This window comes from Mustela lutreola, chromosome 10 (assembly GCF_030435805.1).
Source record: "Mustela lutreola isolate mMusLut2 chromosome 10, mMusLut2.pri, whole genome shotgun sequence".
Classification (NCBI taxonomy): Eukaryota; Metazoa; Chordata; class Mammalia; order Carnivora; family Mustelidae; genus Mustela; species Mustela lutreola.
This window is the reverse complement of record NC_081299.1, coordinates 23,725,611-23,750,895: the sequence shown is the minus strand read 5'-3', so window position 1 is coordinate 23,750,895 and position 25,285 is coordinate 23,725,611. Positions and strand designations below refer to the sequence as shown.

General features: G+C 43.5%; 1 protein-coding gene and 1 long non-coding RNA gene across 3 annotated transcripts in view; both read left to right on the top strand.

The window, feature by feature from the left end:
* The first annotated feature begins 8,997 nt into the window (after window positions 1-8,997).
* LOC131810467 (uncharacterized) lies at window positions 8,998-12,148 on the top strand. Its single transcript, XR_009345593.1, has 3 exons — window positions 8,998-9,301; window positions 10,174-10,218; window positions 12,043-12,148. It is a non-coding gene; the product is annotated as an uncharacterized LOC131810467 (long non-coding RNA).
* A 1,322-nt stretch (window positions 12,149-13,470) lies between these two features.
* The window catches only part of PTP4A2 (protein tyrosine phosphatase 4A2), a 29,508-nt gene continuing 17,693 nt past the window's right edge, over window positions 13,471-25,285 (top strand). The window contains exons 1-2 of one of the 2 annotated variants that reach the window (XM_059135553.1): window positions 13,483-13,609; window positions 18,023-18,137. The gene's annotated coding sequence lies outside the window, so the exon portion shown is untranslated. Of the gene's footprint in view, window positions 13,610-18,022; window positions 18,138-25,285 lie in introns of both variants that reach the window. The other variant, XM_059135551.1, reaches the window with a different exon arrangement.

Sequence of the window (25,285 nt, the reverse complement as noted above, 5' to 3'; positions counted from 1 at the left end):
CTATATCCCAGACCATAATCCCAAGAGATAGAATTCAGCTCAACTTGGGTCAGATACACACCTGTGGTTCAAAACACTGGTGATAGCAGGATAGGCTTCCGTGAGGTCAATGTGGGGGTCCAGAGGACCTCTTCAGCACGGTCTGTGGGCAACAGTGAGTCCTCAGGAAAAAGACTCTAGCTGGGCAGACACTCCGTGATGAGTCTAGTATGAAGGGGGGGAGCAACTAAGGTCTAGAGCACACTTATGAGACCTATAGTAGTTTAGGCTTCAGGTCATGATGAAGGCCTGAACTGAAGCATTAACCCAGGGGATGGAAAGGAGTAGGGAAGAATGAGAAGATGTTAAGAGCATGGTGATTTGTGGGCAGGGCAGGGAGGAGGCTGGGGTGATGTTTGAGCCTCTGGCCTGGGTAACAGGGTGAAGAGGTGGTTTCGTTCTTCAAGGGAGCTCATTCATCAGGGGAACACAGGAGGAGGAACAGGTTTGGGGCAGGAAGATAAAGAGTTCACTGTGGGGCCTTTGGGGTTTGTGGTGCCTGGGGTCATGCAAATAGATCTGTCTGGTAGGCAGGTGACATTTGGGGGAAGATCTGAGCTGGAGATACCGGGAAGTCACCAGCAAAGAGTGAAAGTTACAGACTTGGGCACAGGTTAACTCTGGTAGGGGAATGCAGACTAGGAGGGGAGAGGGCTAAGAGCAGAACCAGGGAGCAGCGTTTAAAGCATGGAGAGCAGCCAACAATCCAGCCCAAAAAGTGCTGGTTGCAGTGCGGGGAGAAGAACCAGGCAGCTGTAGCCTCAGAGAAACCCAGGAAGGAGACTTTACAGAATAGAGTGGTCAACCGTGCAGGGTGTTTAGAGAGGGCAGGAAGGAAAGGCCTGGAGATAGTCTTTGTCAATTAAGAGATCACTGAGGAGTGTGAAGGAAGTGGATTGGCTGGGTTAAGTCACAGGGGCTGAGAGATGAGTGGGTGGGGAGGACGGGAGGACAGGGCGTCGACTCTCCCTAGGACTGGCAGTATGAAGGGATAGAGGAGAGAGTTTGTCCAAGATCTTGTGTCAAACAAGATTCCTGTGGGAAGGCCCTGGGGCAGGAGACCCCAGTCTGATCAATGTCTTGATCCAGCGCTACAAGACCTGGGAAGTTTTCAGGTGTCAGGTACCTTGTTGTTTGTGGAACCTGCTGGGGGGGGGGGGGACAACAACAACAACAAAAAACCCAAAAAACGAAAGCTCATCCTAGGGGCCAACAGAGGGAATTGCCCTAGGAGGAGGCCCTGACTTTGTGGCTGGGTTTTCCCCACTCTGCATCTTGTTTCCTTGATCCACCGATTACCTTGGGCGGGTTTTGCTGAATGACTCAGGAGCTCAAGCAAGTTTTGCTACTCAGTTTCAGAGCTCTGGGGGAGGGGAGGTCAGATTCTTCTGATAACCGGGAAACAGTCATTAGATATTGGAAGGACAATTAGGCCCCAGTTTCGGGTGTGGGGGAAAGGCTCTCTAAGCACTAGAGAATTCTAAGGCTTGGGTCTGGGCACAAAAAGCTAATGCCGGGATGCTTTTTGTCTCTGAGTACCTCCAAGGTCTGAATGGAAATAACAATATCTAACAGTCATTGAACACTTCTACCATTGCCCTCTACTGTTCTGTGGGCCTGCAGTCTTGATCTCTGAAGTTGACCACTCTTCTGATCCCATTTGAAGAAGAGAAAGTTGAGAGGTAGACGGGAAGTGGCTTGCCTGGGGCATCCGGCCAGTAGCTGGAACAGCTGAGAATTGACTGCCCAAAGTCATGTTCTTTACCACTGTCCAACCCTGCGCTTCTTTGGATGTGTCTAGGTGACCCAGCAGGCTGAGGGATTGGTGAGGAGGCCCCCAAAGGAACATCCTACACAAATGATTGGAAAGCAAGCTTCTTTCCTACTAGGATTTCTATTGGGAAGGAAGAGACAGGATCCTCTGAACTTGCTCAGGGCTTCATGTCACCTGAGACCCCCTTTCGTGGCTCCCTCCCCCTCAGCTTCTAAATTCAAGGATAAAGGGCCTATTCATCAGGACTGGATCTGGAAGCTGGCCCTGGCATCAGCTATCCCATCCCGGGATTATTTCCTCCCTCCTGGAGCCTGCCTTCCCTGCCCTGCCCTTAGGACTCACACCTGGTATCTCTTTCCTATGTCCCTGAGCCAGGGCTCTGAGGCCCAGGTGGGCACACAGTAGGGCTCTGTCACACAATTTCAATTTCCTCTGCTGCTCGCCTCTGCTGTGCATACACACTTCCTGGGTTCCTGTGGAATCCAGGCTCCCGTAAACACCCAAAGAGAAGGAAGTGGGCCAAGCAATGAGCCCATGATTTCATCAGGGCTGACGCACTCACTGCCTCTCCCCACCTCATTCTCAGGGGAGCCCCTCAGGGGCAGGCTCAGGCCTTCTCCCCTTCATTCAGCCTGGGAGAGAGGCTAAGGCCAAGGTGATAAAGGGGATGCTGGAGAGAGAGATGCAGACCTCAGGCTGCCTCCTTTTTGGCCTGCGAGAGATATAGCCAACACTTTTGGAAGCTGGAGAAGGCACAAAGGTGGAGCGGCTGGAGGAAAGGCTCCAAAAAGCCTGGGAAAGTAATGTTTACAGAATGCAGAGCAGGTGCCTTGTAACAATAGCAATGATATCTGACTTAGGGCATATCAGCCCCGATCGGAAGCTCTACTTCTGTAACGAGAAGTAAGCAGCATTTTGCTACACACGGATGTTATGTGGTTTACATGAGTTATCTCATGCAATTCTAGCAATACTCTTATGAATTAGAATGCTTATGGTTATGTTTTTACAGGTGAGGAAACTGGCTCAGAAGGGCGGAAGTTCGGAATTATCCAAGGTCACTCAGTTGAGCATTGGAGAGCTGAAGTTTGAATCTGGGTCTATCTGCTCTTTGCTTCATTGTTATACATATATATATATATATATATATATATATATATATATATATATATTTCTTTCTTTTTTTTTTTTTGCTTTGTCATTATACATTAATGAATGTAGCTTTACTTTTCTTTTTTAAGATTTTGCTTATTTAGGGGCGCCTGGGTGGCTCAGTGGGTTGAGCCGCTGCCTTTGGCTCGGGTCATGATCCCAGGGTCGTGGGATCGAGCCCCGTGTTGGGCTCTCTGCTCGGTGGAGAGCCTGCTTCCTCCCCTCTCTCTGCCTGCCTCTCTGCCTGCTTGTCATCTCTCTCTGTCAAATAAATAAATAAATAATCTTAAAAAAAAAAGATTTTGCTTATTTATTTGCTACAGAGAGAGGGAACACAAGCAGGGGGAGTGGGAGAGGAAGAAGCAGGCTTCTCACTGAGCAGGGATCCTGAGGCAGGGCTCGATCCCAGGACCCTGGGATCATGACCTGAGCCAAAGGCAAAAACCGAGCCACTCAGGAACCCCAAGGAATGTAACTTTCTCAACAGAGTCAGGTAGTCATCGTTAGCTTTGGTTTACAAGTGGGGAAAGTGAAGCTCAGGAGTGTGAATTAATTTGCCTGGGGTCATAGTGGAAGTCTCAGTTCTTGTCCTCTTTAATTTGATGGCTTCATGCTCAAGGGGAAGCAGACCTTGCTGGAGCGTTCCTAAGAGGGCTTCTCAATGCCGTGTGGGTTTCATATCGTTTTTCCCCTCCCCATAAGGTCATTTCTCTGGGCAGTGCTAGAGCGGGCACCTGCTTCTGTGAAGTCACTTATCCTGGCTCTGCTGATCCAGCTGTCCCTCTGGACTGTTGCCTTTCTGAAGGCCAACTATGGCTGCCCAGGCAACTCTCTGTACCAGCTAGTGCTGGCACAGACAAGGGCTCGTTTGGATGAACGAGCAGATTGTCAAGGAGATGGGACTTGAACCTAGGTCTTTTGGGCTCTGCCAGAGCCATTTCTACTCCTTGCCCTTGCTGCAGGCCTCTCTCACTTAGTGAGGCCTTAGTCACACCAGCTCAAGGGCAAAGAGCCAAGGCAGGCCAAGCTAACTCAGAATAACCTTCCCTTGCTTCCCCTTTCCTTTTTCAGAAGCCAAGGAGGAACATGAAAGCTCAAGTGCGCCCTGAACCACTCTCAACCCCCAAGTCAAGGAATGCAAAAGGTGAGGAGTCGCCATGGCAACAGCAGGGCCAGGTGTGGTGGTGAATACTTAGCTGGTGCCCGCAGCATCATCGGGGAGGGCCTGCCCAGTGCCTGTCTGAGGGTTTGCATTTTCTGGCTGCAGGGGAGCTGCATTTCCTTTGTGCCTCTTAATGGGGGCATTACAGGAGACTTTTGCTTTTCATTGCTTCCATTTTCTTATAAGTGGAAGGAGAGGAAAAAAACCCATTTTCCTCCTCTTCCAACCCACTCGGAGAAATGCCAGGAAAACACCCGCATTCCCATCAGAAGTTCTGTCGCCACTGGTCATGAAACCCCATCATCACCTAAATTGCTCTATTTTAAAGGTTTGTGAAAACGGCATCAAATTGATTTTTCCCATATCACTTCTCTTTGTTATTTCTGTGGCTTCTCTCCTTCAGCGTTGCATTTCATGGGAGCAGGAGAGCAAGTCCAGTTGAAAACTTGAGGCACTCTTATATGGTTTGGGAACCAAAAAATGAAAATGTTCAAGGGGGTACCAAATCATTTTCTTTCTTTTATTTATTCAGGTATTTACGTATTTGTTTTTACCTTGGGTCTGTTGAAAAAGATTTGGTTCACAGATTTCAAAATTAATTTAACTTCGGAACTTAATCACTGTTGAGCAGAGAATCTTATAACCACAGGGATGGAAAGAGCTTTAGAAGTCACTTGGCTCAGCTATAACACTGTATGTTAATTATACCTCAATAATAATGATAAAAGAAGTCCCTTGGCTCAGAGGGCCCCAGAATTCTAGATGTCATCAATGGGCAAAAGTTTGAAAAATGAGAAGGGTATCTGAGGTGTGACTGACAGCTTTTACTTTGGCTAGACAGGAACATTGAAGAAAAACAACTATCATGTACTACAACCTCTGCTTCATAAAGGGAAGGACAGTTTAATGCCAGAAAAAAAGAAAGAAAGAAAGAAAGTTATACTCTCAGAATGAAAGACTGTCTCTTTTCTTTCTTTTTTTTTAAAAAGATTTTATTTATTTATTTGACAGACAGAGATCACAAGTAGGCAAAGAGGCAGGCAGAGAGAGGGGGAGAAGCAGGCTCCCTGCTGGGCAGAGAGCCTGATGTGGGGCTCAATCCCAGGACCCTGCGATCATGACCTGAGCAGAAAAACAGAGGCTTTAACCCGCTGAGCGACCCAGGTGCCCCAGAACCTGGGACTCTTGATCTCAGGGTTATAAGTTTGAGCCCCATGGTGAGTGTAGAGTTGACTTAAAAATAAAAGCTTAAAATAAATAAATAAATCCAAGAAATTTAGCATATAAAAATTCACCCCTTGATCTTTCTTTCCTCCTTTCCCCCCACGCACTAGCACCAGTCTGAGGATGGATGTTTGAGAACTGATTTGGTTTATGGTTCCTACCAGTATCTTTTGGGGATGGTGTGTTGGCCTTAGCCTGGTGGCCAGGGGCAAGAACTACCTACCTTGCTTCTTTGGATAAGTGAAGCTGTTACTTCTTTCTCATCAGCCCTTGCCTTTCTTCAGACTGGTTAATGTCCCTCCTATGTGCTTCCCTATCTCCCCTGTGGTTACCACCACCCACTGGAGTGCTTATCTCAAGGGCTTGTAATTGTCAGTTGACACATCCATCCTCAATGAGACCGTCAACTTCTTTTTTTAAATTTAATTTAATTTATTTATTTGGCAGAGAGAGGCACAGCAAGAGAGGCAACACAAGCAGGGGGAGTGGGAGAGAGAAGCAGATCCCCCACCAAGCAGGGAGCCTGACTTGGGCCAATTCCAGGACCCTGGGAATGACCCGAGCCCCGAGCTGAAGGCTGATGCCCAACGCCTGAGCCACCCAGGTGCTCTGAGACGATCAACCTCTTGAGATCTATGTCTGTTCACTGGAGCCTCCTTAGGTCCATCCCAGGGCAGCATTTCATCAGGAATTGTTGACTGAATGAATGGATTTCTCCCCACCAGATCAGTGATTTTGTGAAACAAAGGCAAAAAGAATCATGAAAATAACTAACATTTATTTAATGTACACGATATCCTAAGCCCTTTATGTGATTTTGATCAGAAATGGGCTGTTAGGTCAAGGCACTTGGAATAAGATGAAAATGGTGATTTATGAAGCATGCTCTTTTCAAAGGAACAGTCTCTCTGGGAACTTATCACACAGAATTCCCCTAAAAGGACTCCGAGATGCATGTGCAAAAATGTCCATGGCAGTACTGCTCGTAATAGCAAAATATTGGAAAACACCCAAATATCTATCATTAGGAAACCTGTTAAGTAAATTATAGTTCGTCCATACGATGTAGGCGGCCTTTCAAAGAATACAGTCAATCTAAATGCACTGACATGGAAAACTGTCCAAGACATATTGTTAGGAGAAACTAACCCATTTTTGTTAAACATACATATGCGCGCGGTTGTGTGCATGTACGTGTAAATGAATACACGGAAAAAATATGAACGTGCAGAGAAAAATCTAGAGGAACAGTATAATACAAATTGTTGGAAGTGGTTCCCTCTCGGGGTATGATTGTGGGGGGCTTTTACTTTATTAAGTATTCACCTCTATAATTAAGAAAATTTTATAAGAGGCATGTCTTATTTTTCAACAGCTTTATTAAGGTATAACTTACATACTACAAAATGCATATATTATTATTTTAAAAAAATTTTATTTATTTATTTGACAGAGAGAGATCACAAGTAGGCAGAGAGGCAGGCTGAGAGAGGAGGAAGCAGGCTCCCTGCAGAGCAGAGAGCCCAATGCAGGGCTCGATCCCAGGACCCTGAGACCATGACCTGAGCCGAAGGCAGAGGCTCAACCCACTGAGCCACCCAGGCACCCCTGCATATATTATTTTTAAGGCTGCAGGGATTTTTAAAGATTGTATTTATTTATTTATTTGAGAGAGAGCGGGGGTGGGGTGGGGTGGTGGGAGGGGCAGAGAGAGAGGGAGAAGCAGATTCTCTACTAAACAGGGAGCCCAACGTGGGGTTTGATCCCAGAACCCTGAAATCATTACCTGAGTCAAGTCAGCTGTTTGACTGAGTGAGCCACCCAGGCACCCCAAGAACAGATTCCCCCCCGGAGATTTTGTTTATTTATTTGAGAGAGAGGGAGAACACAGAGGAAGAGCGAGAGGAAGAAGCAGATTCCCAGCTGAGCAGAGAGCTGGACACAGGGCTTGATCCCAGCACCCTGAGATCTTGACCCAAGCTGAAGGCAGATGCTCAACCAACTGAGCCACCCAGGCATCCCGAGAACAGATATTTTGGACACACCACCGGAGGGGTACCTGGCTGGCTCAGTTGATGGAGCATCTCACTCTTGATCTCTTGGTGGTGAGTTCAAGCCTCACATCGGGTGTGGAGTTTCCTTTGGGGGGAAAAACCCACCACTGGAAGAAAAGCCTTCTGACATTGAGGCTAATATCTAGTTTTTTGCCCCTTTGCCTGTATTTCTGTTCCCTTTCTCACAGTAGTTCCCCCCACCCCTTCTCAGGATCTCAATATCTCTGAGTGGCTTCAGACATTCCTTTTCTTTACCTGGGCTTGCAAAAGGAGGTATTGCACTAGATGATTTCTGCTCTTCTTTCAGACATTAAGGAGGTTCTCATCATCTTGTTCTCATTACGTGAAAATGACTGGTGAAATCCAGTTTATTTTTCTCTCTTCCAATGTTTGCAGTTTAACAAAAGATGAACTTTCATTTTGGCTTGAAACCAATTAACAAACCTCCAGTTGTGGGGTTTATATGCACACAGCTGAGAATAGGGTAGGGGATATGTTTTGGGGGAAAGGGCAATATCTTTGAAAAACAGAGCAATAATCAAATTAGGATCACTGGTGTGGACTTGGGTACTGCAGGTTACCACTAGGTAAAATGGGATGCACTGTGGAGGGAAAGTCAAGATTCTGGCTATAACACTTGACAGAATTAAGACAACTGTGCACCATTGGGGAAGGAATCTTCTTGGTTTCACAATGTGACCTTGATTGCCCCATTGGACCTGGTGCTTTGATGTCTCAGTGTGTAGAAACATTATCACAGTCAGAGAGCACATATTAAACATTTATACATGCACAGATAATCTAAGTCACTCTGAAAGAGGTTGCCATAATGAAAAGCGCTTACACTGTTAAACCAATGTCCAGGTGGATAGATCATGACCACATTCTCATTAGGAGAGGCAGATGGCATAGTGGTTGAGGGTGGGGGGCCCTGGAAAAATACTCCTTGTGTTCAGAGCCTGCCTCTATCATATACTGGCTGGGTTGACTGTGACCAAGTGGCTTTGCTGTTACCCAGTTTCCAGGCAAGGATAATAAAAATTTCCATGTCCTGGCATTATTGTGAAAATTAAATTAGTTAATACGGGTAAAATGCTTAGAACATCAGTCCTTGGCACATAGTAAGTGCTCACTAAATGCTGGCTGTGAACATCATTACCTCCTAATCGCTTTGTTGGGAGTTACATTTCCAACAGCTCTTGTTTCAATTATTAACAAATTCTTTTATATTTTTCGACCGCCAAACGGGGAAACTAAGTCTCAAGGTTATGAGAAAATGTGGTGAACTGATCCCAGCGGGCGGGGCAGATTAAAGTACTGGGGAATCCACCGCCGGCTCTCTCTCAGTATCTATTGCCTCGATCCGATCCCCACTTTGTCCCGCTGCACTTGCCCCATCTTTAGGAAGATAAAAAAGGTGGCTGAGCTGTACTTCTAAACCTCTCTCTCTCTCTCTCCCTCTCGGCCAGTTCCAAGTTGTTTGCTCTCTGGATTTCTGGCTGCAATCCAGTTACACCTGACTGCGGTGGAGATGGGGATCCTGAGAGCTGATTGGCGACGGGAAGGTTCCTGAAGGAGGCCGTGGCCTTCCAGGGCACTCAGGCCGGAGCCGGGACTCAGCTCCAGCTCTCCAACTCCTACCCGTTAGGGGAGAGGGACCCACTCGCGAGCGAGACTGAACGCTTGTCAGAATTCACAGCTCCTCACCCTCCGTGCAGGGGCTCCCCGGGTCCCGCCCCCAAGAGCACGCACAGCAGGGAGCAAACCGCCCGGGTGTGTGCAACACTCCCCGGGGCTTCCCGTAGCAGCTGATCCGCAAGGGTGGGGTGCTGGGGTCCAGCAGCGGCGATAACCCGCGCCCTGCCCCCTCCGCCTCCGCCCCAACACAAGAGCGCCGTAAAATTCCGGAAGAGAGATTAGAGGCAGGGGATGGGTGGGGCGGTGAATCAGTACATTCCTTCCTCCCCCTACCTCCTCCCCCCGGGTTATCACTTTGGGAGGGGGTGGGTCTCCTGGCTCTCTGGACTGGTCCACAGGATCCGGACGAGAAAGGCAGTGCTGGGCGGGAACCTCCCAAGCTCTGCGGACCTACTGAGAGTCTGCATCTCTTATTTTGCAGCTCAAGACCCTATCTGGTATCGGGTGGGGGGAATTTTGGTCCTCGCTTCCAACTGGGTCTTTTCCATAAGAGTAGCTCACAGGCCTGTCGGCCCATTTGTCAGTAACTCCCGTTTACTGAGCAAGCCCTGGCTCTGAGTCAAGGTCTGTGTCGCGTCCGTCAGTCTCCTCTTCCTGAAACTGCAAAGTAGCCATACCTTATCTCTTGTGAGACGCAAGGAATCTGAAAACTCAGAGAGGTTAGGTAACTTGCCCAAGGCTTCACAGCAGCAGAGGCAGGAATAATCCCAGCTCTATTGGTTTCATACATTTCCCACCAGATCCTGCGGCTTTCTTTACTGCAGCACACTGAAAAGCAGTACCTGTCAGGGAGTAGGGAAGTAACACGCAGGGGCCACCTACACCCTGCTAGGCACTACAAATATATCGTCATGAATCATTAAAAAAAAATTTTTTTTTTTTCACAACCACCCCCTGAGATAGATGTGATCCTCATGGCCATATTACACATGAAGAAACTTTAGAGGTCAGGAATTTAAGGGACAGAGCTAGGATTTTTGTACAGTCATAGTACAAAATAAAGATTAATGTTTACATAGTGCTTGACAGTTTACAAAGCACTTTCAAGACCTTCATTATCTTCATTTCAGGGCTATCCCATTTCACAGATGAAGACAGAAGGTTCATTCATGAAGGTAAGGCCACAATGCAAGTAGTCAGTAACAGAGCCTACAATTTTGAAAAAGACTCTGTAGAACCAGTAATAGCAAAGCTTATTCCGTTTATGCATTCCACAGTGCCAAGGACCATTCTAATAAGTGTTAAGTACCATCTAATAATTGCCAAGCACCACTGTAATAATAGGTAACATTTATTGAACACTTATTATGAGTCCAGTGTGGTTCGACCTGGGTTATACATACTACTTCCTGGGATGCTCAGAACGACCTTTGGAGGTAAATACTGTTACCTTTGCCTTTTTATAGATGGGGAAATTGAGACTAGAAGAAGTAACTTCCCAAGGCTAACCAGGAACTCAAAAGCAATGCAAGGATGCCAGATGAAACAGTCTAGAGTCCCAGGGTGGGAACCAGGCACTGGTTTGTGTCCCCACCTCTGTCTAAAACCACTTCTTCAAGAGTCTCCATTTCTTTGCCACATCACCATTACCATTTCTTCTAACTCCTGTGTGTGGCTCACATAGCTCCTGCTCTCAAGAAGCTAATGCTCTATAAAATTGGCCCAGAATACTGCCAGCTTTGCCTCACAGGGGCACTGGGAAGATTAATAAGCTAATGGCAATTGAAGGTTTCAGCAAAGGCACTGGATAAACTTGGGGCACTTATGTATGAAACTCACTACCATGGGAGGTTTGCACCATACTAAGGGGCCTGCAGCCCAGTTCCTGATGTGTTTTGAGTTGTGGAGTCTTCCCTGGGAAACCATCTGGGTGAGGTCATTTATGACAGAGGTTAGAGCATTTCCCTGCTGACCTGGAGGTATGGTGGTGTCATGGTCTCAGGGCTTTAGCTTTCAGCTGGCGGCCGGGGTGGGGTGGGGTGCTGTGCTGTTTCCAACATCTCAGAAGGGGTTCCAGCCCACTCTGAGAGAAACCTGTTATTGATTGGAGTTAGAGACTAACATTATGCTTATTCGGGCTTTAGAGGCAGACACCTGTACTGAATCCTGGGTCTGCCACTTAATCTCTCTGAACTTCCAATCCCCTTTAAGATGAAGGTGAGAATACCTTCCTTATTTTGAAGTTTATTTTGAAGGTTAATTTGAAGAGTAAACTTCATAATACATTTCGAAACAGCTTGCAGGATTTAGAATAGTGTAGATGCTTGCTTAGTAATTGGTAGCCGCTTTCATGGCCATTATTGCTTTCCTTCTGTTGTTATTGTATTATTTACTGACATTTTAGGGCCCGGCTGAGAGCTAGATGAGGGAAGATTGATTCATTTGTTCAGCCATGTACTAGGTTGCCCCAAGTAGGTCAGTCTAAGGAGGGAAGAATCATGAAAATAGGCATTTATAATACACTGTGATGAGTGCTAGGATAGCTGATTGCGTAAGGTGTTTTGAGACTTTAGTGGAAGAACCAGTGACCAGGAGACTCAAAAAAGTTTTGCGGAGGATGTAGTTTTCTGTTTCAAGTCTGTGCTTCCAGGAAGTGGAAAATGCTGCCTGCTGGAGGCAGGCAGAACGCAAGCAGCAGCTGAGCCCGGTGCTCCTCATCCAACGGCCTTGATTCTGATCTGCAGCCCCTCCTTTCAGGGCCTCTCAACTCCCACACAGTCCTGCCAGCCAGCCTTGCCCTGGAATACCCTCTCCTGGGCCACCTGCTGGTGGTGAACATCTTGGGTTCTGTTCTGTGGCTCCATGTGGCTGAGTCATACATAAGACCTTTCTTTTTACTGCTAAGCTCTAATAGAAGCCTTCTGGTCAGGAGCAATGCCCCAGGTCTACCTTGTGGGGACAGCCTAATGATGCCTACTGACCATTGCTTCTTCCCACAGGGCCAAATGAACATGTGCGTGGTCCTCCCGGAGGAGAAGCAGCCCAAGGGGCAGGAGCCCTTTCTCAATAGGGGTTGGTTCTGGGCAGGTTGACTTCCTAGGGTGGTTAGGGAAGAGTTAGCCACCCCCCCACCAACTCTCATGGGTGAGCCTCCCCTCTTCCTCCCAAGCCAGCCTCCCGTGCCTCTTTCTGGCTGCTGTTAGACCAGTCAATGGCCCAGACGAGTCTCCCAAACTCACCAGTGACCACATTTTCCAAACCGAAACTAAAAACTTGTGGTCTGACAAAGAATTAAAGAATTTCTGGTCACCTTCCAAATGCTAGAGAGAATACTGGAATCTCAAGGATAATCTCTGTCGTTAAAGGGGAGATTAGGTTGGAAAACTTTAAATTCAGGATTTTCTCTTTATCAGGCATTTCTCATACATTCTATCATTGATACGTGAAAAGAGCCTCATGAAGTAGCTGGTAACTATTTCCATTTAATAATTTAGAGTACTAAGAGAGAGGAAATAACTTACTTGCCCAAGATGCTACGTACCGGAAGTTTGAAATTTGGACTGTCAGAAAGGGTTCATAGGGGTGTGTGTGTGTATGTGTGTGTGTGTCGCGCGGGGATGGGACCGGGAGAGGCGCAGAAACAATCTTCGTAATTGCAGAATTGCAGACGCATGCACGCATGCTATTTATTTGGGGCCTCGAGGAAGGGCAGCCAAGAACTGAGCTGCCCTGGTTGTCACTTCTGAGCTGGAAATCCCCGAGCAAAGGGCTCGGTCGCCGCCCAGTCCCATCAGGATCTGGCCTCAGGCTTCACGGCTCGGGATGCGGGAAAAAGCCCTTCGACCTTGCAGGTTACGTCGCGGCCGCTGGCCCTCGCCTCTGCCCAGGTGCGGATGGGATGAGGGGGCCGCGGCGTGGGCGAACGACTCCTATGGCCACGTTCCGCCCCCCCCTTCCCGGTCACATGGACGCGCCTTCCGCAGCCGGGAGTGAGGAGAGGAACGAACCACGAGGAGGAGCGGGGGAGGCGCCGAGGGCAGTAGGTCAGCACCCCGCGGGGCAGGTGGGCGGGCCCAACCGCCCCGCGAGCCGGCAAGCCAGCCAGTCCGCGGGCTCGGGGGGCGGGCCAGTGGGCGCGCGCGCCGCGCCCTGCAGCGCCCCCTGAGGGGCGGCGGCGGGAGCTGGTTCCGGCTGCGCGCGCAGCGGTGGTGGCGGCGGCGCGATCGGCCGGGCTGTAACCGTCGTCCGTCCGGTAGCGGCTGGAGCGGCAGCGGCGGCCGGGCACTGCGCGAGGCGACGCCACAGGGCAGCGGCGGCAGCGGGGCCAGTGGCGGCAGCAGGAGACGCAGCGGCGGCCGCAGCAGCAGCAGCAAGACGGACTCGTGGACACGCGCCGCCGCCGCCGCCGGGCCGGGCCGGGTGTCGCGCGCCGAGGCTGGGGGGGAGTCGTCGCCGCCGCCGCCACCGCTACCGCCGCCGCCGCCGCCGCCGAGGTGACTGAGGAGAGAGGCGCCTCCTCGCTCCCGCCGCCGCCGGACTTCAATGCCCAGTCCCCAGCTCGCCAGCGTGAGTGCGCTCCTCCCGGGCGGCCCCCGCGCCGGCTCCCGGGGCCTCGGGGAAGGGGAGGGCGGGAGGCGCCGCAGCCATTAGTGCAGGCCTGAGACACGTCCCCGGAAGGAGGGCCGGGTCGGGCCGGGGGCGGGGGGAGCGCGGCCGGGAAGCGTGGAGAACGGGGGTGGGTGAGGAAGGGGGGACGGTGCGTGTGGAAGAATGTGGAGTGTTGAGGGGGAAGAATGTGCGTGCCTGAGGGGGACAGTGTGAGTTGGGGAGAGGCTGGGTGTGCATGAGGGATGAAAGAAGGCGGAGTTGGGGTGTGTGTGGATGAGAGAGTTGGGGGCCGTGTCCGGGGGCAGTGTGAGTACCAGCAGAGTGTAGAGGACAGTGGGGGTGTGGGGGGGCAGTGCGCGTGGGCGAGAGGGGTAAATGGGGGAGAGTGAGGTGGTGGGAGAGGGAGAGCGTTGAGTGTATGGGGCAGAGTGGGGGAGTGTGTGTGGGGGAATATGAGTGCCGTGTGAGAGAGGAAGGCTGGGGAGGGGTGAATGGCAGATGAGGGAACGTGGAAAGGGTGTGCCTGCGATTGTCCAGTGTGTGAGCGGGCATCCTGGAGGCTCTCCGTGATCGTGATCGCTGTGTATGGCGATAGTGAACCCTGCGGTCCTCGGTTGGGGAGTTCTTTCCAAGAGCGTCGTGTCCCTGGTTTCTTGGGTTCCATTATGAGGAAACGGTATAGGAGTTTATCCCAGGGGCACTATAGTCCTCTGGCTCTGGGATTTTTAAAAGAAAGGTCATGCTTTTCGGGGAGAGGGAGGATAAATGTTTTCCCTATGTTTTATGGCTTCGATACGAATTTCTAAATTTATCAGGGACGTGGTGGCCATCCCATCGTCCTCTGGCGCTCTGAGAGCTAACTAGAAGAACCTTGTCTATTGCCCAGGATCCTAGGCTCTTGCCCTTAGAGTGTTCAGAAGCATAGACTTTTATAAAGTACTGCTAATTTTTCAGGTGAAAGGTATTTTATCGTTAGGTAGATAGAAAAAATTTTTATCAGATACTAACTCTTCTCTACCCTTCTGGAAAAGAACTCTTTAAGAAAAAAATAATGTAACATTGATGATGAAGAAGAACCAGAGGGTAGTTTATTATTCCCTGGAGTTTGTCAAGAAACATAAAAAGCGTGTAGCCGTTCTAAGCATCACTGTAGGCTTGCTTGTCTGTTTGGAATCACCAGACTACAACTGCTGCTGAGTTAGAATATGGTAGTTATTTGCTGCTGTGCTCTGTATTACAGAGTAGTTTCAGACAGGAAGTGAATGAAGTTATGCCTTGTTCAGCATGCAAAAGGAAATTAAGGCTAAGGATGACACATTTTTAAGGCTTCAGAATCACTTGCCAGCATGCCGTTGTGTTGAAGATGGTGAGAAGTTGTTTGCCAGTATTCTAATCTTTGACATTTAAAAAATTGTTTCATATTGGGTAGTGAATCAATATTGTTATGGAGTTTTGCCAGATTCCTGTGTTGTGGAATTAGGGGCTCTTGATAAAAAGTACCTTGTTACGGATTTTACACTTTACTGATGAGAAGGTTCTTAGAAGTTGGGAGTCTTTCAGTAGGATAAGCAAAGACTGTGGTCATTTTGGTAGTAGACATAATAGAACCAAAACATTGGTGTGTAATTAGAAGTCCAAAATTATGTTTTTCTTAGTATGTCCTTTTCAATCATTAGCATGCTTTGTGCTTTTAGAAATAGTGAATACTATTGTTAATATTTAGTGGGAGACTGGATTCATTATTATTCTTTTTAAATTTTTAAAAATTTTATTTATTTATTTGACAGACAGAGATCACAAGCAAGCTGAGAAGCAGGCAGAGACAGAGAGGAAAGCAGGCTCCCCGCTGAGCAGAGAGCCGGTTGCGGGGCTTGATCCCAGGACTCTGGGATCATGGCCTGAGATGAAGGCAGAGGTCCCTGGATTCATTATTATTAAAGGCCTCCTACGTACTGGGCATTTTTATACACTCCCTGTATAATTCTTGCAGTTACTCTAAAGGGGGTAGGGGGTCCTTGTTTGCATTTCTTTCCACATATTGAGTGGTTTCTATTTGCTAGGCAGTTGGGATACAGTGATGAGGCCTCAGTGATTTACAGTGATGAGATGAAGAGATACACGGGCTCAAAGAGTTTAAGTAACTTGTCCTAGGTCATAAGATAGTGAGAATTGGAAATGGATTAAAAACCCAGGTCTGTATGACTCCAAAAGTCCTTGATTTTTCTACTCTACCATTACCACCCTCACAGTAGGTTGTCTCACTTTGAGGTTCTCAACCACACAGTGACCTAGCAGCTCGTACAGATGAGAAATGTTGAATTTAATGCAGAAGACTAGATGGCTGGAGGCAAGGGGGTCATTTAGGAGATGCTGACTTGAGGCTCTTTGGGGCCTAAGCTAGGCTTTTATGTGGGTGGAGATTCTGCCTTGAAACTCTTGGGGCCCCAGGGTGTGTGCTTTGAGACATAGCTTTTATGAGGCACCTGGGATATGTCTGGGAGAAGAGAGTCTGATTAAAGAAACCCAGCAGCCTTTTATGTTTTTTATTTTGGGGGAGAGAGAGGAAGAGTGTTATTTATTGGGGTAAGAGTCAACTAGGACTTGTCACTCCTATGTGGAAGTCTTTCTGTTCAGCAGTATGAGATACTTAGGAGATTGTGAAGATCAAGTGAGAAAATATATGTAGAAGCACTTGTTAATTATAAATTGAACTACATATTCGAATTATTATTACCACTAAGACCTTTCTACTAAGGCAACGGTTTGTTATATTTTGCAACTGGAAAAAGCTAACGTTTAGGACACCTATACAAATGAAAAATTGTTTAGAACTGCTGAACTGGGTCTATTCTGACTCAGAACAGCAAAAGTCAAACCACTCCCTCCATGAGTCAGTCAAGTAATATTTAATTTGAACTAACCAAATTTATAAGCAGAAACCATTTATAACATCATTGAACTTTGGTGGCACTAGGGAAGAGTAAATGTTTGAATGCTTTTGCATATAACTTTTTAAAAAAGTTTGAAAGCCCTATATTTATATCTTCTTGAAAAGACATTTGTGTGAAGCAAGGTAAAATATTTATTTTTCTTAAGATTTAACTCTTACGCTAACATTTTGTCTTTTAAAGGTGGCATTTCTGTATGTAGTAGTTGTAGAATTTTGACGTGTAAAGTTTAAATTCAGTAGAGGTTTACTTAACAGGGTTTGTACTATTCCTTTTTTTTTTTTTTTTTTTTGGAATGTGGGATTGGTGACCATTAGAGTCTCTAGAAAAAGCATTTACAAATAACATGCAGAAGAGCAATACATAAATTTTTAGTTGTTACTCTTGGAAGAGCAAAACCTAAGTTAGAGTGAAATCCAAGTTAGCTTGATTTCTTCAGAAGCTGTATAATCGGCTCTACTGCTTATAGAAGTTGGAGATCTTTAAAAATTTTGAGCAACTGGAAGTCAAGATCCAAAATTTTAACATGGTAGACTTAGTTATATTTATGAATAGGGCAGTGGTAGAGATCTTGAGATCTTAGGACACCTTGTGAAATCCATCATTATGCTTTAGGTTTCAACATTCCCTTCTTGAGAATCTTATAATGCTGAATCATAAAACCTCTTACTTAAAATTCATAATAATCCTTTGACTAAGTGGCACTTTCACTCGTACAGATAAGGAGATTGATTACAGAATCAATTTGTGAATTCTAGGTTTTGAAATCCAGATTAAAGATATCAGTAAATAGATGGCAGTGGATAAAAAAAAAAGTTTTCCCTTGGGGGTTAAGGTACTTAAATCTCTTGCTAAACTTTATTTTTGAGTTAACTCTTGTTACTCTATAGGAGTTAAGTGTACATTAAAGAAGTTGGCCTTTTTGTCTGAAATTTAGGTTTTTTTCTTTTTAAGATATTTCAGTTACTTGCATACTTTTTTTTTGTTCTTTTGGGAGTGTTGCTGTTTTGAGATTTTTCTTAAGACACGAGTTGGGTTATATAGAAACTGATGATAATTTGCTAAATTTATAAAGTGAGAGTCTCTGATGTTGCACTTCATATAATTTTGTACCTTGGGTTTGTTAGTGAACAGTGGATACCAGCAATTAAAATTTTTTTGGGAAGTGGTGATTTGAATCTGTTAATCTGGAACGTTAGAAGAGACTTTCATCCATTTTCATCTTTAGGGATATTATATGTGTAGAGGTGTCTGGTAGCTTTTTCTTTTGTTTTATTTTATTTTTGTTTTATTGATTGAACCACATTTTCTAGCTCCTTTGGCCACTGTCTTGGGACTTGCAGCCCTATAGAATTGCTTGGTGTAGAGCTCAAGTAGATATTACATGGTATTTTTTTTTTTTTTTCCCTTCTTGGAGTTGTAGAGGTCTAGGCTAAACCAGAAACTGTCACTATTCTAGCACCTCTAAGAAAGAAGCTTCACAGCACTGCAGGCTCTGTCCACTTTCACAGTTACCCTGTGGAGTTACCAGAACCCAGGTGAGAAAATGACCCTTTTGCACTGCCTGTGTTAACGTTGTTTCCCCCGAACTATCTCTTCAATCAGCATAGACTGACAGGATACAAAATCTTTCCTGAAGAAATGACTATGAGGAATAGACATATTATACCAATAGTTTTTATATGATTTGAATACATTTTTTTTTTTTTTTTTTTTTAATTAGAGAGTATGTGTGCACGAGTGGAGGAAGGAGCAAAAGGAGAGGGAGAAGCAGACTCCTGGCTGAGCAGGGAGCCTGATGCAGAGCTCAGTCCCAGGACCCCAGGATCATGACCTTAGCCTAAGGCAGACACCTAACTGACTGAGCCACCCAGGCACCCCAATACAAATGTTTTTTGTATGCCTGCACTGATTTCTTACCCATAGGTTCTGTGACACAGCATCCATTCCATTGTAAGTGGCCTAGAAATTAAATCTCATCATTTGAATATATATTTACATTGCACAACATTGCCTTTTTAAACTCTAGAGAATTTTAAGCTCTTCTGTGACCCTTTCTTTGCTAGTTGAGCCTGTTTTGAAAAAATATTTTGACGATTAGAATGGTCTTTACCTTTAGAGATATTTAATTCCTTTCATAGTATTTTTGGGTTGAAATTTCATTCTTCTCAGGAAATGTTAATTCTTTTGGCATAAAATGCACACATGATATATTTGCTTTAGCAGATCAGATAAATTGCTTTGTGTTTTTATTTCTGCAGTGGTCAAAAATGTTGGCTCTTAACTAATGTATCGTTTGACAGGAATTCAAATTCACAATCAGTCTGCTTTCTTGTAGTTGCCTTAGTTTTAGTTGCGATTTGAGCATAACTTTTTTTTTTGGCAGTCTTTTATAGGAGACATTCACTAGATTGTATCACCACAGTATCTGTAAATTGGATCTATCTACATATGTTGATATTTATTGTTTTTAGTAGCAAAACAAATTAATGTGTTTTCTACTTTCCATTATTGGTGAAAGTCTATCATGAGGGAACAGAGTGACTGGTTAGTGCAGAAGGATATGAGTCATCGGCAGGATTTGTCAGCAAATTGAGAAGGATGTGATAGAGAAACAATAGATTCTAAGTGACATTACTCTTCATTCCACATGTGTGGTTACAAACAAGTTTCCTTTTGGTGATTGGTTTAAATTATTCCAGTAACAGTCTTTCTAGATGAGAAGCACTTAAAATTTAAGTCATAGACTATGTCCTGAATTGTTTTTCTAGTGAAATGAGATCTTCATTTGGAGGTTAGCAGCAAGTAGAATTTAGTTAAATTCGCATGTGTTTGCTAGAAAACAAATTCACCTATGAGGTAGGAGTTAGTAAGTTGAAAGTCTATTTTTGTGCAGCTTGTTAATTATGGAGCTGCTCAGTTGATCAGAAGATGCCCACCAAGGTGGCATATTTGTTTTCTATCTTTGAGCAAAGAATTGCTACCTGATTACTGTTCATACTTTTTAAATTCCTAAGAGTTTTTATTGCATTTGAATTGGTTTGAAATTCTCAGCATGGTCAAGGCCTCCTAGAGTTTTCTAACCAAAGACTCCTTTCCTTTCTCTATAAAAGTTCTACCTTTCCTCGTAGGTCCTAATTAATCCTACTCCATTCTACTCATATTTTTTGTCTTCAAAGTATATAGCATTATTATGAAATTTTAATGTCCTTCATTAAATATTTTTCACCCACATGGATTCTTTTAGTATCTTGATCCTGGATAGTGTTTGCATGGCATGCTCAAAGAGCTCCACAAATGCTAGCTGTAAGATTGGATGTGCCGCATTTTAGTATCATTCAGAGGTGACATATTGTCCTCCATCTCACTAAGCATTTGGAGGAAGAGTACAAGAAAGATTAAATTTTGCATTCTTTAAGTGGGAAGAGAATAAAGGCGAATTCATGTTGAACTAAGCTGGTGAGCAAAGAATAATTATCTCTTGACTTGGCATTATAGAGGTATTTCACCATTTCTACCATTTTAACTTCACTTTTGTGGGTTTTTTTTTTCTTTTCTTTTTTTTTTTTTAATTAACATATAATGTATTATTTGCCCAAGGGGTACAGGTATGTGAATCATCAGGCTTACACTCTTCACAGCACTCACCATAGGACATACCTTTCCCAGTGTGTTTTAATGTAAAACAACTGCTCTCACTGTATGTGTTTTAAAGACTGTGAATGTTGTGTTTTATCAAAATAAATCGGACAGTTAGTGGGTAGACAGTGTATATATATATATTTTTTAGATTTTATTTATTTATTTGACAGATAGAGGTCACAAGTAGGCAGAGAGGCAGGGAGAGAGAGAGAGGAGGAAGCAGGCTCCCCGCTGAGCAGAGAGCCGGATGTGGGAACATGACCTGAGCTGAATTGAAGGCAGAGGCTTTAACCCACTGAGCCACCCAGGTGCCCCGAGACAGTATATATTTTAAAAGGCCACTAGCAGCTCCAAATAGAATGATTTGTGTTCTTGACTTGATGGCTGTGAAGTGCAATGTGATTTATAAAAAGTTTAGGAGAGGAAGTGAAGTGTAACTTAACCGGTTTTAGGGGAAACTTGGACCAAAATGCCCTAACAGCAAAAAAATTTCTGGGGCTCAAACAAAGAATTTATGCTGACAAGATGTAATTTGGAATGAGAGCTTCCTTCCCTCCTTGGTGGTGGTGAATATTTGAACAGGACCTTTAAATAATGCTCAATACACTTGACAAATTGGGGAAATGAAAGAGTTAAGCTGACCTATAAACTGCTCAGCTCCAAAACATGTATTTTAAATAATGCTAACAATAGCCTGGAAGTTCTTACTTTGCATGCTGCTCCTGTGCTGTAGGTTATTTTGAAAGGTGATTCAAATAACCTTTTCCCAAGTATCTATTTTGCAACCTCAGGGAACTCACAGCTGTTACAGTCATTCTAACTGTCCTGATATAGCTCAGAAAATATTTCAAAGTGGTGTTGACAGGTTGAATCCAGGTGTCCTTTTGGATTTTCTTTTCTTTCCTTTTTTTTTTTTTTTTTTTAAAGATATTATTTATTTATTTGACAGAGAGAGAGAGAGACAGTGAGAGAGGGAATACAAGCAGGGGAAGCGGGAGATGGAGAAGCTGACGTACTGGCCAGCAGGGAGCCTGAAGTGGGACTGGATCCCAAGATGCTGGGATCACAACCTGAGTGGGAGGCAGATGTTTAACGACTGAGCCACCCAGGCACCCCTTTCTTTTCTATTCTTTTCTTTATTTTTTTCTGGATTTTCACTACTGAATTTGCTTTTTTACAATTGAATTTCAGAATCTCAAAAACATTTCTTTATTAATGCAATAATTGACTTAATGGTTCTGGGTTAATGTATATATAGTGATGTTGGAAACTAAATTAAAATGATTAAGACTTAAATTGTTCTCTGGGAAAATTACTTAGCCTTTTGAGGTTAAAAGAAGGATGGAAGAAAGGAAGAAAACAAATATTAGAATTTAATTATATGGGAATGTTGCTGAATATGAGATAGTTTTTAATCATGTAAAGGAGGTTACCACAGTTATTTAGGAAAATAATGTGCTTAAACTTTACAATAAAGAGGCTTAGGAATCTTAAAGTGCACATAAAGTAAAATCTTTAAGCATAAAGCCCACGAAGAGAGATAGCCATGATGTCTTTGCCTGGAAATGAAAAGAGTGAATGAATAGAATCAATTTAATACAGCTAAATGTTTAGCTTAATATTTTAAAAATTCACTTGAACTCAATAAGATTAATGCCCAATATTAGAATTGTGCTGGTAGGATTTTTAATGTTATTACTGGTATTCGAATAATTTTTTTTAGAAAAAGTGAAAATTAGCCATAGTCCTGTTACCTTCTTTTAAATTTTATTTATGGAAGGGAAATTTTATTTATAAGACTTTTGGTCAAGAAATTCAACTGGAGAATTGCTGATCTTTAGAGAAACAGTACAGAATTGAAAATAAATATTTTCGAGTGTGGCATGAAAATATTTAATGCAATTTTTGTATTACAGTTATTTGTAGAGGTAGGAATTACTAGAAAATGACAAGTACTTCTAATCACTAGCGTACACACGAATTTGAAAACCACTCCCTTTTCATTTGAGTAGGAACTGGGCCCACAGGACTTATAACGGTCACTGTTCTCAGAAGCAGGTGCAATTGTTGGTTAATTGTTTTCCTTTCCTTTCTGAGTGGCAGGCCATGTATATCATGCTGGTTCTGAAATGTTACAGTATTTTCCCACAATCAAGGTCATAATTTCTTTTTATATAAGTGATTATTGATTTCTGTACTGGAACTTGATTCTCAAGTTCCCTCCTTAAATGAGGAAGTAGAAAAGTGGGAATAACCAAGAGAGTAACTATGAAACTTTTTTTTTTTTTTAGCAGTAAAGAAGCTATTTTTACCTTGTTCACAGATATTTTGGACTCTTAATTTGTGTAGAATTTAATGATACCTCTATCCTTATCAGCTACCTGGAACTGTATAGTAGGGGAGGGGAATTAACATTAATTTAAATTGTCTAATAAATTCAAGGAGCCAGATGTATACAGTTTTAGTTTGATAAGTGGAACTACAGGGATGAACAAAAAGAGTAGAACTATTATTTCCACAGAACTCTGATAATTTGGGAGTAAGTTATGAAAGATGAGTAGCTTTCATTTTGAGACCAGTTAACTAGAAGATTAATTAGCAAAGTTAAGATCATTTTAATAAGTCTATAAGATACATTTTTTCCTCAAATGGTCAGAATGCAGTAGATACAGTAGTACTTTACAGATAAAATTCCCTTGTACAGATAAATTCCCTATTTTTCTTCCTTGATAGTTGTGAGGATTTTATTCATCTGTTGTTTGAATAATTTTTGAATATTAAGTTAGGGTTCTTAGAATTACTCAGGGCCTTTAGTCTTTTCATAGACCCCATATCCAGTTTGTGGACAAATTTACCTTAAAGTCTATCTTTTTTTTTTTTTTTTTTAATTTGACAGAGAGAGGGGGAAGAGAGGGTTGTTCATAGAACACTCCAAGCATGGCCCCACCTCATAACCTTTGCAACAGCTAATCCCTTTGCCTAGAATGCTCCTTCAAATATCTGTTTGGCTCACACCCCCAGGTCTTGGATAAAATGTCACTTTTTTTCAGTGAGGCCTTTCCTGATAGCCTTATTTAAAATTAGAAGCCCTCTCCTTTCTGGCACTGCAGTTTCCCCTCCTTTGCATTTTTCTCCTTAACAGTGGCATATTTTATCTTTTTCTGCCTACTGAGAATTTTCTTTTACTGCTCTTACTGCACTTCAAAGAGTACTAGGATGCATAGTACGTGTCTAATAAATAACTTGAATTATTAATAAATTCTTAATTAGCCAAATTGTAAGGAAGATGTTTTAACTCTTCATGAGAGTGAATTCTTTACTCTTGATAGGTTATTCATACTTATTTAAGAGAAGTGCAGGTGTCTTTGTTGAAGTGAGGTGAATTTGTTTTAGGAAAAACTTGTTGCAAGGTTTTAGCTGTATATGCAGTATAATGCTTTCATGTTGCCTGTTTCTACAAACCAAGCTGACTCAAATTTGCATGACTTCCTGTAGAATTTCTGGTAAGAAAAATAACAGTAAATGTATGCTTACTTGTTTTTCCAGACCTTTGCTTTGAGATTTTTTTCTTAGATCTAGACTTCTTTATTGTGTATTTATATTATAATGTACTGTTTTAATTTGGTGACTCCTGGCATAACCCATCAAATTAGAGAGTTTATTTTATCATTTACTTTACCTCGGAAATAGAGAATTTTTCAGTGGAAAACTTGATGTGAGTGGATTGACAGAATTTTTAAAAGGATGCTTAATAAGTTTGTGTTGCCCTCAAATTCTCTGTATTTATAGTTTAACTTAGAATTACAGTTGCCAAAGAAGAACCTGAATTTTACCCAGTAATTTAATGTCTTTAACAAAGAAGAAAACTGTCTGGAATTGTGTAGGAACAGGCCTGCCTGGGACTAAGAGTGACTAGCTCTCTCAAGGCTCTTTATAATCCTGTGGTTATAGCACTTTTGAGAACATGGTTAAATTGTAAATCGTTGTAGGGTGCTTTATCACCCTGGAATAAAAAGAAAAAGGTAATACATGTCCATGGGAAAAGTAAAATATTTCAGAAGCGATGCATAATGATAAAGTAAATCATGCTTCTGGCCTCCATCTCCGGTCCCCTTGATCCTGACAACCAGTTACCTCTTTGTAACTTTCCAGATAGTTGATGGGTATGAAAGCTATACATTACTCACAAATATTTCTCTATATACTGTTCATACCATCATGTGCTCTTTGCAGTTATTAGAGTCTCTTAGCCATCTTTCCATATTTCTTACAGATCTGTTTGATTCTTTTTAACATCAGCATAATGTTCCATTTTAAGAATCATGATTAAATGATGGTATTATATTATTTCATGCATTTGATTCTCATTTCATTTAGATGTTAGCACTAGAGTATTGACATAGGATATTTAAATTCTGACATACCTCTCTTCAAAGTTTAAAGTAGTCTCTGTTGTGTTATTGACTTAGTCTTACTGGTAGTACATTGTCTTAGTTTAGTTGGCCTCTTGCTCACTTGCTCTTCCAGCTTCCCCTTTCTTCATCTATTTCCTCTTTCTCCTTCCTTCTTCTCCTTAATTTAAATGGATTTCTCTGTCATAGACCATTCCTTCTAATCCTGCAGTGAAGTTATTTTCTTTGGTTAAAAATGCAACTATTGTATAGGAAATGGGAATGTCCCAGATTCAACATTTTAAAAGTTAGGTTCTATAAAAGATAAAATTACTTAATGTCAGAGAGATGGGTTTAGAAGAAAATTTTCCTATAAGATGTGTAGATGCTGAGTTTATGCTAAACTTTAGGGCTTTGTAATTTTTAGTACCTTCCAGCTGTGGTGGGTTATGGGTTTTTTTTTACAGACTGCTTTGTATTCTTATGTCTCTTACGCGATTAACATTAGTTCATCTGAATAGACAGGTGCAAGAGCATTTAACTGTTGATGTGTAGTTGAACTCTTGGGGCTGGGAGATGGAACAGAAGCTTGTTTTTTTGTTTTTGTTTTTTTTTTTTTTTTTTAAAGATTTTATTTTTATTTGTCAGAGAGA